Genomic DNA, 16,670 nt, shown 5'->3' with positions numbered 1-16,670 from the left:
TCCATAAAAGGGTATATTACATTGAAGGTGCTGATAGGGTCATTCTCAATAACTTCACATGCTACCGTGCATTTCCAAGTCTAATTCTGTCCGTAAAAGGGATACCTGTCATCCAGGGCCTAAATACTAGGCCTACAATTTATATTCAGCTAAATCTGTGGTTACTGCTGTGGCTGGTCAAGTTATTTAGTGTCCGTCAAAGCACAGTTTTTGTTCTGGGTTGAATTTCAATTCCCAAATTAGCAATTCCATAAATCAGTGGTTTCTTCTGTAGCAGGCCAAGTTTTAATCTATCCATAAAAGGGTATATTACATTGAAGGTGCTAATGGGGTCATTCTCAATAACTTCACACGCTACCGTGCATCTCCAAGTGTAATTCTGTCCGTAAAGGGATACCTGTCATCCATCAAGGGCCTAAATACTAGGCCTACAATTTATATTCAGCTAAATCCGAGGTTACTGCTGTGCCTGTATTAGTGTAATACGGTACCTAAATAGATAGCCAGATAGTGTAAGGTGCCTGTAAAAAAAGGCTTGAATTTGAATTCAATACATTGGGCCAAATAATTTTTTTCTTATTGTGGTGAACGGTAACAATGAGGAAAACATCTAGTAAGGGACGCGGACATGGTCGTGGTGGTGTTAGTTGACCCTCTGGTGCTGGGAGAGGACGTTGCCGTTCTGCCACACGTCCTAGTGTACCAACTACCTCAGGTCCCAGTAGACGCCAGAATTTACAGCGATATTTGGTGGGGCCCAATGCTGTTCTAAGGATGGTAAGGCCTGAGCAGGTACAGGCATTAGTCAATTGGGTGGCCGACAGTGGATCCAGCACGTTCACATTATCTCCCACCCAGTCTTCTGCAGAAAGCGCACAGATGGCGCCTGAAAACCAAGCCCTTCAGTCTGTCACATCACCCCCATGCATATCAGGGAAACTGTCTGAGCCTCAAGTTATGCAGCAGTCTCTTATGCTGTTTCAAGACTCTGCTGGCAGGGTTTCCCAAGGGCATCTACCTAGCCCTTCCCCAGCGGTGGAAGACATAGAATGCACTGACGCACAACCACTTATGTTTCCTGATGATGAGGACATGGGAATACCACCTCAGCACGTCTCTGATGATGAAACACAGGTGCCAACTGCTGCGTCTTTCTGCAGTGTGCAGACTGAACAGGAGGTCAGGGAGGAAGACTGGGTGGAAGAAGATGCACGGGACGATGAGGTCCTAGACCCCACATGGAATGAAGGTCGTGCCACTGATTTTCAGAGTTCGGAGGAAGAGGCAGTGGTGAGACCGAGCCAACAGCGTAGCAAAAAAGGGAGCAGTGGGCAAAAGCAGAACACCCGCCGCCAAGAGAGTCCGCCTGCTACTGGCCACCGCCATCTGGGACCGAGCACCCCAAAGGCAGCTTCAAGGAGTTCCTTGGCGTGGCAGTTCTTCAAACAATGTGCTGACGACAAGACCCAAGTGGTTTGCACGCTGTGCCATCAGAGCGAGAAGCGAGGCATTAACGTTCTGAACCTTAGCACAACCTGCATGACCAGGCACCTGCATGCAAAGCATGAACTGCAGTGGAGTAAACACTTTAAAAACAAGGAACTCACTCAGGCTCCCCCTGCTACCTCTTCTGCTGCTGCCTCTGCCTCTTCCTCCGCCTCTGGAGGAATGTTGGCACCTGCCGCCCAGCAAACATGGGATGTACCACCAACACCACCACCTCCGTCACCAAGCATCTCAACCATGTCACACGGCAGCGTTCAGCTCTCCATCTAACAAACATTTGAGAGAAAGCGTAAATTCCCTCCTAGCCACCCTCGATCCCTGGCCCTTAATGCCAGCATTTCTAAACTACTGGCCTCTGAAATGCTGTCATTCAGGCTGGTGGACACAGACAGCTTCAAACAGCTCATGTCGCTTGCTGTCCCACAGTATGTTGTTCCCAGCCACCACTACTTCTCCAAGAGAGCCGTGCCTTTCCTGCACAACCATGTATCCGATAAAATCAAGTGTGCACTGCGCAACGCCATCTGTGGCAAGGTCCACCTAACCACAGATATGTGGACCAGTAAGCACGGCCAGGGACGCTATATCTCCCTAACTGCACACTGGGTAAATGTAGTGGCGGCTGGGCCCCAGGCGGAGAGCTCTTTGGCGCACGTCCTTCCGCCGCCAAGGATCGCAGGGCAACATTCTTTGCCTCCTGTAGCCTCCTCCTCCTACTCTGCTTCCTCCTCCTCTTCTTCCACCTGCTCATCCAGTCAGCCACACACCTTCACCACCAACTTCAGCACAGCCCGGGGTAAACGTCAGCAGGCCATTCTGAAACTCATATTTTTGGGGGACAGGCCCCACACCGCGCAGGAGTTGTGGCGGGGTATTGAACAACAGACCGACGAGTGGTTGCTGCCGGTGAGCCTCAAGCCCGGCCTGGTGGTGTGCGATAATGGGCAAAATCTCGTCGCAGATCTGGGACTAGCCGGTTTGACGCACATCCCTTGCCTGGCGCATGTGCTGAATTTGGTGGTGCAGAAGTTCATTCACAACTACTCCGACATGTCAGAGCTGCTGCATAAAGTGCGGGCCGTCTGTGCGCGCTTCCGGCGTTCACATCCTGCCGCTGCTCGCCTGTCTGCGCTACAGCGTAACTTCGACCTTCCCGCTCACCGCCTCATATGCGACGTGCCCACCAGGTGGAACTCCAACTTGCACATGCTGGACAGACTGTGCGAGCAGCAGCAGGCCATAGTGGAGTTTCAGCTGCAGCACGCACGGGTCAGTCGCACTGCGGAACAGCACCACTTCACCACCAATGACTGGGCCTCCATGCGAGACCTGTGTGCCCTGTTGCGCTGTTTCGAGTACTCCACAAACATGGCCAGTGGCGATGACGCCGTTATCAGCGTTACAATACCACTTCTATGTCTCCTTGAGAAAACACTTAGGGCGATGATGGAAGAGGAGGTGGCCCAGGAGGAGGAGGAAGAGGGGTCATTTTTAGCACTTTCAGGCCAGTCTCTTCGAAGTGACTCAGAGGGAGGTTTTTTGCAACAGCAGAGGCCAGGTACAAATGTGGCCAGACAGGGCCCACTACTGGAGGACGAGGAGGACGAGGATGAGGAGGAGGTGGAGGAGGATGAGGATGAAGCATGTTCACAGCGGGGTGGCACCCAACTCAGCTCGGGCCCATCACTGGTGCGTGGCTGGGGGGAAACGCAGGACGATGACGATACGCCTCCCACAGAGGACAGCTTGTCCTTACCTCTGGGCAGCCTGGTACACATGAACAACTACATGCTGCAGTGCCTGCGCAATGACAGCAGAATTGCCCACATTTTAACGTGTGCCGACTACTGGGTTGCCACCCTGCTGGATCCCCGGTACAAAGACAATGTGCCCACCTTACTTCCTGCACTGGAGCGTGATAGGAAGATGCGCAATTACAAGCGCACGTTGGTAGACGCGCTACTGAGAGCATTCCCAAATGTCACAGGGGAACAAGTGGAAGCCCAAGGTGAAGGCAGAGGAGGAGCAAGAGGTCGCCAACGGAGCTGTGTCACGGCCAGCTCCTCTGAGGGCAGGGTTAGCATGGCAGAGATGTGGAAAAGTTTTGTCACCACGCCACAGCTAACTGCACCACCACCTGATACGGAACGTGTTAGCAGGAGGCAGCATTTCACTAACATGGTGGAACAGTACGTGTGCACACCCCTCCACGTACAGACTAATGGTTCGGCCCCATTCAACTTCTGGGTCTCCAAATTGTCCACATGGCCAGAGCTAGCCTTTTATGCCTTGGAGGTGCTGGCCTGCCCGGCGGCCAGCGTTTTGTCTGAACGTGTATTCAGCACGGCAGGGGGCGTCATTACAGACAAACGCAGCGCCTATCCACAGCCAATGTGGACAAGCTGACGTTCATAAAAAAAGAAACAGGCATGGATCCCACAGGACCTGTCCATCCCTTGTGCAGATTAGACATTTATAACTACCTCCCCTTAACAATATATTCTTGTACTCCAGGGCACTTCATTCAATCCTCTTTTTTTAATTTTACCATTATATTGCGGGGCAACCCAAAGTTGAATGAACCTCTCCTCTGTCTGGGTGCCAGGGCCTAAATATCTGACAGTGGCCTGTTCCAGTGGTTGGTGACATGAAGCCTGATTCTCTGCAATGGGACCTCTCTCCTCTGTCTGGGTGCCGGGGCCTAAATATCTGACAATGGCCTGTTCCAGTGGTGGGTGACGTGAAGCCTGATTCTCTGCTATGACATGAAGCCTCATTCTCTGCAATGGGACCTCTCTCCTCTGTCTGGGTGCCGGGGCCTAAATATCTGACAGTGGCCTGTTCCAGTGGTGGGTGACATGAAGCCTGATTCTCTGCTATGACATGAAGCCTGATTCTCTGCTATGACATGAAGCCTGATTCTCTGCTATGGGACCTCTCTCCTCTGTCTGGGTGTCGGGGCCTAAATATCTGACAATGGCCTGTTCCAGTGGTGGGTGACGTGAAGCCTGATTCTCTGCTATGACATGAAGCCTGATTCTCTGCAATGGGACCTCTCTCCTCTGTCTGGGTGCCGGGGCCTAAATATCTGACAGTGGCCTGTTCCAGTGGTGGGTGACGTGAAGCCTGATTCTCTGCTATGACATGAAGCCTGATTCTCTGCTATGGGACCTCTCTCCTCTGTCTGGGTGCCGGGGCCTAAATATCTGACAGTGGCCTGTTCCAGTGGTGGGTGACATGAAGCCTGATTCTCTGCTATGACATGAAGTCTGATTCTCTGCTATGACATGAAGCCTGATTCTCTGCAATGGGACCTCTCTCCTCTGTCTGGGCGCCGGGGTCTAAATATCTGCCAGTGGCCTGTTCCAGTGGTGGGTGACATGAAGCCTGATTCTCTGCTATGGGACCTCTCTCCTCTGTCTAGGTGCTGGGGCCTAAATATCTGACAGTGGCCTTTTCCAGTGGTGGGTGACATGAAGCCTGATTCTCTGCTATGGGACCTCTCTCCAATTGATATTGGTTAATTTTTATTTATTTTATTTTTATTTTTATTCATTTCCCTATCCACATTTGTTTGCAGGGGATTTACCTACATTTTGCTGCCTTTTGCAGCCCTCTAGCCCTTTCCTGGGCTGTTTTACAGCCTTTTTAGTGTCGAAAAGTTTGGGTCCCCATTGACTTCAATAGAGTTCGGGGCGAAGTTCGGGTCGAGTTCGGATTCCGAACCCGAACATTTCCGGGAAGTTCGGCCGAACTTCTCGAACCCGAACATCCAGGTGTTCGCTCAACTCTACTGACAAGTTGACTTAGATAAAAATCAACAAGGCCTGGATTGCCCCTGACTTCTCAACTCCACCAGAGGAGAGCTGAGCTGATGATGAACATAAAGGCAATTTCAATCTATCATTTATAATGTACTCAATCTACTGTAGTGTATTCCCATGCACCTTTTCCACCACAAAAAAAAAGAGTATATGGTTGAATCTTGTTTTCTCGTTCTTCTTCTCCTCATCCAGATTGTATATATTCCCTCCACTCCAATTTTTTTAATAGGGTCACCTCAACTGCAGGCCCTCGCCTCTAATGTTTTAGGGGGTCAGCTCAGCAGGCCCTCGCCCCTAATGTTTTAGAGGGTCAGCTCAGCAGCAGTCCCTCACCCCTAATGTTTTAGAGGGTCAGCTCAGCAGCAGGCCCTCGTCCCTAATGTTTTAGAGGGTCATTTCACCAGCAGGCCCTCGCCCATAATGTTTTAGAGGGTCAGCTCAGCAGCAGGCCATTGCATATAATGTTTTAGAGCGTCAGCTCAGCAGCAGGCCCTCGCCCCAAATGTTTTAGAGGGTCAGTTCAGCAGCAGGCCCTCAAATATAATGTTTTACAGGGTCAGCTCACCAGCAGGCCCACACCTAAAATCTTTTACTTGATCAGCTCACCTGCAGGCCCGCAACTCAATGTGAATGAGGCCCTCCTTTATGTGATATACAGTTTGTATCGGAATTAGAGATGTCCTGAACTATTCGCCGGCGAATAGTTCCCGGCGAACATCGCTTGTTCGTGTTCGCTGCGGCGTTCGATCCGCCCCCTATTCGTCATAATTGTGTAAACTTTGACCCTGTACCTTACAGTCAGCAGACACATTCCAGCTAATCAGCATCATACCCTCCCTCCCAGACCCTCCCACCTCCTGGACAGCATCCATTTTAGATTCATTCGGAAGCTGCAGTGTCACAAATTTGACTACAGGTTTAATACAGGTTATATTAATCGCATTGCGAATTCAACTTAAAGCTGGGTTCCTAATGGTTGTTGTATTGCTAGAATATAACGAAGATTGAGAATATAGTGCTATTACATTCGTTATATTCGTCAATTCTAGCAATACAACCATTAGGAACTCAGATCTAAGTTGTAATCGCAATGCGATTAATACAGGTTATATTAATCGCATTGCGATTTCAACTTAGAGCTGGGTTCCTAATGACCCTGTACCTCACAGTCAGCAGACACATTCCAGCCAATCAGCAGCAGACCCTCCCTCCCAGACCCTCCCACCTCCTGGACAGCATCCATTTTAGATTCATTCGGAACCTGCATTCTTAGGCCTCATGCACACGACCGTTTTTTTTTGCGGTCCGCAAAAACGGGTTCTGTAGTTCCGTGATCCGTGTCCGTTTTTTCTTCCGTGGGTCTTCCTTGATTTTTGGAGAATCCACGGACATGAAGGAAAGTTAAAAAAAAAGTCGTTTTGGTGTCCGCCTGGCCGTGCGGAGCCAAACGGATCCGTCCTGACTTACAATGCAAGTCAATGGGGACGGATCCGTTTGACATTGACATAATATGGTGCAATTGCAAACGGATCCGTCCCCCATTGACTTTCAATGTAAATTATAACATCGGATCGAAGTTTTCTCCAATCCGATGGTATATTTTAACTTGAAGCGTCCCCATCACCATGGGAACGCCTCTATGATAAAATATACCATCGGATTTGAGTTATATCGTGAAAACTCAGATCCGACAGTATATTCTAACACAGAGGCGTTCCCATAGTGATGGGGACGCTTCAAGTTAGAATATACTAAGAACTGTGTACATGACTGCCCCCTGCTGCCTGGCAGCACCCGATCTCTTACAGGGGGCTGTGATCCGCACAATTAACCCCTCAGGTGCCGCACCTGAGGGGTTAATTGTGTGTATCATAGCCCCCTGTAAGAGATCAGGTGCTGCCAGGCAGGAGGGGGCAGACCCCCCTCCCTCCCCAATTTTAAATTCATTGGTGGCCAGTGCGGCCCCCCCTCCCTCCCTCCCCTGTATTTAATTGATTGGTGGCCAGTGCGGCCCCCCTCCCTCCCTCCCCTGTATTTAATTAATTGGTGGCCAGTGCGGCCCCCCTCCCTCCCTCCCCTGTATTTAATTCATTGGTGGCCAGTGCGGCCCCCCCTTCCTCCCTTCCCAGTATTTAATTCATTGGTGGCCAGTGCAGCCTCCCCTCCTCCCCCCCTCCTAATTAAAATCACCCCCCCCCATCATTTGTGGCAGTGGAGAGTTCCGATCGGAGTCCCAGTTTAATCGCTGGGACTCCGATCGGTAACCATGGCAACCAGGACGCTACTGCAGTCCTGGCTGCCAAGGTTACTTAGCAATTTTAGAAGCATTATACTTACCTGCGCTGTCTGTGACCGACCGGGCGCTCCTCCTACTGGTAAGTGAAAGGTCTGTGCGGCGCATTGCTTATAGCACAGACCTGTCACTTACCAGTAGGAGGAGCGCCCGGCCGGTCACAGACATCACAGGTAAGTATAATGCTTCTAAAAATTGCTAAGTAACCATGGCAACCAGGACTGCAGTAGTGTCCTGGTTGCCATGGTTACCGATCGGAGTCCCAGCGATTAAACTGGGACTCCGATTGGAACTCTCCGCTGCCACCAATGATGGGGGGGGATTTTAATTAGGAGGGGGAGAGAGGGGAGGCCGCACTGGCCACCAATGAATTAAATATTGGGGAGGGAGGGAGGGGGGCTGCACTGGCCACCAATGAATTAAATACTGGGGAGGGAGGGGGGGCCGCACTGGCCATCAATGAATTAAATACAAGGGAGGGAGGGAGGGAGGGGGGCCACACTGGCCACCAATTAATTAAATACAGGGGAGGGAGGGAGGGGGGGCCGCACTGGCCACCAATGAATGTAATACTGGGGAGGGAGGGGGGTCTGCCCCCTCCTGCCTGGCAGCACCTGATCTCTTACAGGGGGCTATGATACGCACAATTAACCCCTCAGGTGCGGCACCTGAGGGGTTAATTGTGCTGATCACAGCCCCCTGTAAGAGATCAGGTGCTGCCAGGCAGCAGGGGGCAGTCATGTACACAGTTCGTAGTATATTCTAACTTGAAGCGTCCCCATCACTCTGGGAACGCCTCTGTGTTAGAATATACTGTCGGATCTGAGTTTTCACGAAGTGAAAACTCAGATCTGAAAAGCTTTTATGCAGACGGATCTGCGGATCTGTCTGTGTGAAAGTAGCCACGGACACGGATCATGGACGCGGATGACAATCTTGTGTGCATCCGTGTATTTTCAAGGACCCATTGACTTGAATGGGTCCGTGAACCGTTGTCCGTCAAAAAAATAGGACAGGTCCTATTTTTTTGACGGACAGGAAACACGGATCACGGACGCGGATGAACAACTGTGCATTTTCCGAGTTTTCAACGGACCCATTGAAGTCAATGGGTCCGCAGAAAATCACGGAAAACGGAACAACGGACACGGATGCACACAACGGTCGTGTGCATGAGGCCTTAGTGAGAGGAGGGACAGTGTAGCTGCTGCTGATTTAATAGGGAAATCGATAGTTAGGCCAGTGTATTCAGTGTCCACTCCAGTCCTGAAAGACTCAAAGACTCATCTGATCTCTGCTGTAAGGACAGCACCCCAAAAAGCCCTTTTTAGGGCTAGAACATCAGTCTGCTTTTTTTTTTCCCCTGTGTAATCTAATTGCAGTTGCCTGCCTGCCAGCGTGTGTGTCAGGCTCACAGCGTATACTGTGCCCACTTGCCCAGTGCCACCACTCATATCTGGTGTCACAGTAGCTTGCATTTAAAAAAAATAAATAATTTTTTTGACGGTAATATAATAGCAGTCAGTTGCCGGCACGCGCGTGTGTTTCATGCCCTGCAAGTGCACAGTGTCACCAGCGCAACTCATATCTGGTGTCACATTCGATTCCATTTAAAGAAAAACAACAATTTTGACTGTGAATAAATAGCAGTCAGTTGAACACACGTGTTTGTGTGTTTAAGGCCCAGCTGCAAGTCCATAGTGTCACTTTAGCGCAACTCATATCTGGTGTCACATTCGATTCCATTTAAAGAAAAACAACAATTTTGACTGTGAATAAATAGCAGTCAGTTGCACACACGTGTTTGTGTGTTTAAGGCCCAGCTGCAAGCGCATAGTGTCACTTCAGTGCAACTCATATCTGGTGTCACATTTGATTCCATTTAAAGAAAAACAACAATTTTGACTGTGAATAAATAGAAGTCAGTTGCACACACGTGTTTGTGTGTTTAAGGCCCAGCTGCAAGTGCATAGTGTCACCAGTGCAACTCATATCTGGTGTCACAGTAGCTTGCAAGCATAGTACAACTTAACGAATAACAAAAAAAATGACAGGCAGAGGCAGGCCACCCTGCAGGGGCCGTCGTGGTCATGGTGCTGTGATTCCCTTTGGCCCTAGAATAATGCCCAGTGTTCAGAGGCCACGTACCCTGAACTCGAAAAGTTCTGAGGACATAGTTGACTGGCTAAAACATGACACCCAATCTTCTACAGCTTCCGCTTGGAACCTTGACGCACCATCCTTCTCCAGCTCAGCTTCGGGCACCTCTCAAGTTACCACTCGCCCGCCTGCCGCCACCACCAACACTAGCACCACAGCCGCTTCACTTGATCTGTCAGAGGAGTTATTTACACATAAGTTGGAAGAAATGAGTGATGCGCAACCATTATTGCCAGAGGATGTAGATAACAGGGGTATGTCTCAGTCAGGCAGCATTACACACATGGACGTACGGTGTGATGATGATGATGTTGTACCCGCTGCTGCTTCCTTTGCTGAGTTGTCAGATACAAGTGAAGCGGTTGATGATGACGATGTGTCCGTGGATGTCACGTGGGTGTCCGCTCGAAGAGAAGAAGAACAGGGGGAAAGTTCTGATGGGGAACAGAGAGGAGGAGGAGACGAGTTGGAAGCAGGGGGAGGTCGTCGCAAGGAGCTAGTGGCACAGTCAGACAGCATGCATCGGCACCCGGGGTCAGCCAGACAGCACGCCAATCAACGCATGCTGTTGCCACCACCAGAATGCCGTCATTGCAGAGCTCAGCAGTGTGGCATTTTTTAGTGTGTCTGCCTCTGACAACAGCGATGCCATTTGCAACCTGTGCCAAAAGAAACTGAGTCGTGGGAAGTCCAACACCCACCTAGGTACAACTGCTTTGCGAAGGCACATGATCGCACATCACAAACGCCTATGGGATCAACACATGAGTACAAGCAGCACACAAACTCAAAGCCGCCATCCTCCTCCTGGTCCAGCATCTTCAGCCACGTCAACCACTGCTGTCCTCCTTGCCCCCTCTCAACCATTCGCCACTCCGTCTCTCGCCTTGAGCAGTTCCTGCTCATCTGCCCACAGTCAGGTGTCTTTCAAGGACATGTTTGTGCGTAAGAAGCCAATGTCACAAAGTCACCCCCTTGCCCGGCGTCTGACAGCTGGCTTGTCTGAACTCTTAGCCCACCAGCTTTTACCATACAAGCTGGTGGAGTCTGAGGCGTTCCAAAAATTTTTAGCTATTGGGACACCGCAGTGGAAGGTACCCGGCCGAAATTTTTTTGCACAAAAGGCAATCCCCAACCTGTACTCGATTGTGCAAAAGGAAGTAATGGAATGTCTGGCACACAGTGTTGGGGCAAGGGTCCATCTGACCACTGATACCTGGTCTGCAAAGCACGGTCAGGGCAGGTATATCACCTACACTGCGTATTGGGTAAACCTGCTGACGGCTGCCAAGCATGGAATGCCTGGCTCTGCAGAGGAGTTGGTGACACCGCCACGACTTGCAGGCAGGCCTGCTGCCACCTCCTCTACTCCTCCTACTCCATCCTCTTCCATAACCTCCTCGGCTGAGTCCTCTTCTGCTGCTGCGTCTTGCTCCACATCAACGGCACCCCCCCAGCTCCCCAGGGGCTATTCCCCATCCCGGATATGGCAGTGTCACGCCGTCTTGGGGTTGACTTGCCTGAAAGCAGAGAGTCACATCGGACGAGCACTCCTGTCCGCCCTGAACGCACAGGTGGATCAGTGGCTGACTCCGCACCAACTGGAGATCGGCAAAGTGGTCTGTGACAACGGAAGCAATTTGTTGGGCAAGTTGACACATGTGCCGTGCATGGCACATGTGTGTAATCTGATAATACAACGCTTTGTGCATAAGTACCCAGGCTTACAGGACGTCCTGAAGCAGGCCAAGAATGTGTGTGGCCATTTCAGGCGTTCCTACACGGCCATGGCGCACTTTTCCGATATTCAGCGGCGAAACAACCTGCCATTGAGGCGCTTGATTTGCGACAGCCCGACACGTTGGAATTCAACACTCCTAATGTTCGACCGCCTGCTCCAACAAGAAAAAGCCGTCAACGAGTATTTGTATGACCGGGGTGCTAGGACAGCCTCTGCGGAGCTGGGAATTTTTTTGCCACGTTACTGGACGCTCATGGCCAATGCCTGTAGGCTCATGTGTCCTTTTGAGGGGGTGACAAACCTAGTCAGTCGCACCGAAGGTACCATCAGCGGCATCATCCCATTTGTTTTTTTCCTGGAGCGTGCCCTGCGAAGAGTGCTGGATCAGGCCGTAGATAAGCGTGAAGAGGAAGAGTTGTGGTCACCATCACCACCAAAAACAGCCTTATCAGCATCGCTTGCTGGACCTGCGGCAACGCTGGAAGAGGATTGTAAGGAAGAGGAGTCAGAGGAGGAATGTGGCTTTGAGGAGGAGGAGGAGGAAGACCAACCACAACAGGCATCCCAGGGTGCTTGTTGTCACCTATCTGGTACCCGTGGTGTTGTACGTGGCTGGGGGGAAGAACATACCTTCAGTGAGATCACTGAGGACCAGGAACGGGACATGAGTAGCTCGGCATCCAACCTTGTGCAAATGGGGTCTTTCATGCTGTCGTGCCTGTTGAGGGACCCTCGTATAAAAAGGATGAAGGAGAACGACCTGTACTGGGTGTCCACGCTACTAGACCCCCGGTATAAGCAGAAAGTGCCTGAAATGTTACCGAATTACCGCAAGTCGGAAAGGATGCAGCAGTTCCAAAATAAATTAAAAAGTATGCTTTACACAGCGTATAAGGGTGATGTCACAGCACAACGGGAATCTTAACAGGGGAAGAGGTGAAAGTAATCCTCCTCCTGCCACGACCACGCCGGCAAGGACAGGGCGCTTTACAGACGTGTTGTTGATGGAGGACATGCAGAGCTTTTTAAGTCCTACGCATCGCCACAGCCCTTCGGGGTCCACCCTCAGAGAACGACTCGACCGACAGGTAGCAGACTACCTCGCCTTAACTGCAGATATCGACACTCTGAGGAGCAATGAACCCCTTGACTACTGGGTGTGCAGGCTTGACATGTGGCCTGAGCTATCCCAATTTGCGATAGAACTTCTGGCCTGCCCCGCTTCAAGTGTCCTGTCAGAAAGGACCTTCAGTGCAGCAGGAGGTATTGTCACTGAGAAGAGAAGTCGCCTAGGTCAAAAAAGTCTAGATTACCTCACCTTTATTAAGATGAATGAGGGATGGATCCCGAAGGGACTGACAGTGGGCGATACATTAGACTAAAAAAGGCCTGATGAGATGAGCTGCCTTGGGCTAAAAATGGTCCACACGCTGCTGTATTTTATCTCTGAATGGCGGATGAGTTGCGTGACTTAACCGCCACCAACTAGGGTTCAAGCCGCAATGTTTTATGGCACTTTCTGCCTGGGAAACAAACACCAATTTTTCTGGCCGCTGCTACAGCAGCGGCTGCAACAATACCTAATTTTTCAGGCATGTGTACATGCCTAATTTTTCTGGCCTCTGGTGCTGCACTGTGGCTTCAAAAACCCCAAAAAAAAAGTACATACATGTGTCAAGACTCAGTTCCCCTTCGTGATCGTTACCTTGTTGTGGTGAAGGGGCTTGCGTATCACAATGAAGCGACCACCTCTATGAGTGTGTTGGCAATGGCAATGTTGGCACGCCCCAGATGATAAGGTTGTTGCTTCATTGTGAACAGACCAAAAGCGATCGGCTGGATAATTTTGCATAGAAAAAACATTAATTTTCTTTGTGATCATCTAAGGTGATCATTAAAGCCTACTAGGCCAACAATGGGCCCACACTGCAGAATCATTGTTTTCTGGGTCACTTAACTGTCACTGAACTACCTCAGTCAGCACGACCATAGACTTTGAAAAAACCCCATCGCCTGCAATCTCCCAAACGTGCGCACAAGCACAGTCATCACTACACCAAGATTGACGCATAGAGGTATAAAATTTATGTCATGAGTGTGTCAACTATTGACAACTCTTTGCGGTTGTCTAAAATCTATTCCATATACACGTCCCCTGATAGGGGATGTAACAGTGATTAAACTGATAGGAATAGTACTACTTAACACACTACTCATATCTGGTGGCACATTAGATTGCACGCGCAGTGCCCCAAATTTGAAGTAGGAGGACCGACCAAGCATCTTTTTCCATCTCCCGGTTCCCTGATAGGGGACGTAACAGGGATTAAACTGATAGGAATAGTACTAGTTAACACACCTTATAATAATAATAATACTAGTGAACGTAACAGGGATTAAACTGATAGGAATAGCACTACTTAACACACCACACATATTGGGATTGCACAGTACACTACACAGCGCACGCGCAGTGCTCCAGATTGGAATTAAGAGGACCGACCAAGCATCATTTTCCATCTCCCGGTTCCTAAAATCGATTTCATATACACGTCCCCTGATAGGGGACGTAACAGGGATTAAACTGATAGGAATAGTACTACTTAACACACCTTATAATAACGCAGAGAGAGGCAACACAGAGAGAGGAGTCTGAAGAAGAGGAGTCAGAGGAGGAAGGTGGCTTTGAGGAGGTGGAAGACCAAACACAGCAGGTGTCCCAGGGGGCTTGTTGTCACCTTTCGGGGACCCTTGGTGTTGTACGTGGCTTGGTGGAGGAAGAGACCTTCAATGACATCAGTGAGGACAAGGAACGGGACATGGCTAGCTTGGTATCCAACCTTGTGCAAATGGGGAGTTTGCGGTTGTGCAAATGGACTGTTTGCGGTTGTTTGCGGTGCGTTAAACAGGGAGTTTGGTCTGTCACTGTGAAGCGGGCATAACCGTTACACTACCTGATCGATACAACATCATACCTGATGTTTTAAAGCACGTTATTCCAAACAATTTAGGAATGTTATGTGATTTATGCCCTTTATGGATTAAAACCCGACTCTGCGTCAACTACGTAATTTTCCATTGGAGTTTTGCCATGGATCCCCCTCCGGCATGCCACAGTCCAGGTGTTAGACCCCTTGAAACAACTTTTCCATCACTATTGTGGCCAGAAAGAGTCCCTGTGGGTTTTAAAATTTGCCTGCCCATTGAAGTCTATGGCGGTTCGCCCCTTCGCGAACATTTGCGAAAATTCGCGTTCGCCGTTCGCAAACGGAAAAATTTATGTTTGCGACATCTCTAATCAGAATGCCTCTTCATTGTAATTTTTGGCAGGACTTGCACTTTATATACAAATAAATATAAAGGAAAGAATGTTTTCAATCAATTTTTCCTATAAAATCAATTTTTTTACTTTGGTTTTGTGCGTAAAACCTTAATTAGATTGTGGGCCTGGTGATCAGTTTAAGGCCTTTTAAGCAGCAGCATGGTGATAAAAATGAGTGGCAAGGTGACATGGTGTGGAGATGGCAGCATGAGGAGGCCACATAGTGGCATAATGGATAAAAGACTGACGCCACAGATTGCTTAGAAAGAGGCAGATGGAATCAATCTGTGGAGCTGTATTACCGTCACCTGCAGATTAATGCCATCAAATTCAAGTTGGGTTTGTCGGTTCCACCTCAGCTCACCAGCAGGCCTGCACCTAAAATCTTTTACTGGTTCAGATAACATGCAGGCCTGCACCTAAAATATTTTACAGGGTCAGCTCAACTTCAGGCCCGCAACTCATGCTGCCTTGCTTTGAAGTAGTAGCCGTAGCTGTTTATCAGGCTCCCTCTCCGAAATCGAACTATGATTCCCCATTATCAGTGATCACCATGGTAGGCGCATAATAGAATATCGAAAGTTGATAGGGAAGATATCTAAATGGATCGTGGACGTTACGGGGAAGTGCGATCAGGCAGAAGTTATCTAGGGTCAACAAAGCGGCAGCAGGGCCTCTCCTGTATAACGTTTTCTCATCCAAAATACTGCAGTGACATTCCTTGTGATTTTGTATTACTCATTCCAATAACAGGGCATCTTAATAGTCCTGTATTGTTATTGATTGTCACTACCTCCCCGAGACGGGAGTGGGTAATTGCTGCGCGCCTGCTGCCTTCCCTTGGATGTGGTATCCCTTTCTCAAGCTCCCTCTCTGGCATCAAACCCTGATTCCCTGTTACTCGTGATCACCATGGTAGGCGCAGAAAAGAACATTGAAAGCTGATAGGCAGACATCCAAATGGATCGTCGCCGTCACGGGGACGTGCAATCGACCAGAGGTTATCTAGAGTCACCAATGCGGCAGCAGGCCCTCGTTCCTAAGGTTTTAGATGGTCAGATCAGCAGGCCCTTGCTCCAAATGTTTTTGAGGGTCACCAGCAAGCCATCAATCATAATTTTTCAAGGGTGTGTATTATGCCCTCCTTTATGTGTAGCAAAGGGTGTTTTGGAGTGCCGGTTCCTTGTAATTTTTGGCAGCCCTTTCACTTAGTGCATAGGCTTTATGAGTGTAGGAGTCTCACTACCTGAACAATTGTACCACAATGTGAATGAGGCCCTACTTTATGTGATATACAGGTTGTATCGGAGTGCCTCTTGCTTGTAATTTTTTGCAGCACTTGCACTTTATATACAATTGAAAATACAGGAAAGAATGTTTCCTAACAATTTATCCTGTAAAATTGATTTTTTTAGGGGGTTTTGTGCATATTTTTGTCAGTCTGTAAAAGTGGCGTACAACTCAGGCAACATGGTTCCCAGCAGCGACCTGGGAGTCCAAGATGCATCCAGACATCGTCCCCATGGTGTTCCCGATCTATTTCGGTGGTGTTTCGTCACTTTCTGACTTTTTCCAATGGACCAGGCAATCTCCCCTCTTCAGAGCAGGGGGTGCCTGGTTGTCTCCCATTGACTTCCATTATACTCTGGTGCTCAGCCGAGCACACGAATATAGTAATGTGTTCGGGCCGAACACCCGAATACTTTGGTGCTCGATCATCACTAGTCTATATACTTTTAGGTTGTATTTCTATAGTGAATGGCCAACCAGTGCAGTGAATGAGACAGGGCAGAGGGTGGACAGATTGATGAACCTGACTGCTGC

At 49.5% G+C, this 16,670-nt stretch overlaps 1 protein-coding gene across 1 annotated transcript in view; it reads left to right on the top strand.

Moving 5' to 3' along the window:
- Positions 1–16,670, top strand: part of LOC121005804 (E3 ubiquitin-protein ligase RNF213-like) — a 407,639-nt gene that overhangs the window by 334,661 nt on the left and 56,308 nt on the right. The window lies entirely within an intron of this gene.

Source organism: Bufo bufo, chromosome 1, assembly GCF_905171765.1.
Source record: "Bufo bufo chromosome 1, aBufBuf1.1, whole genome shotgun sequence".
NCBI classification, from domain to species: Eukaryota; Metazoa; Chordata; class Amphibia; order Anura; family Bufonidae; genus Bufo; species Bufo bufo.
This window is presented reverse-complemented; position numbering and strand designations above follow the sequence as displayed.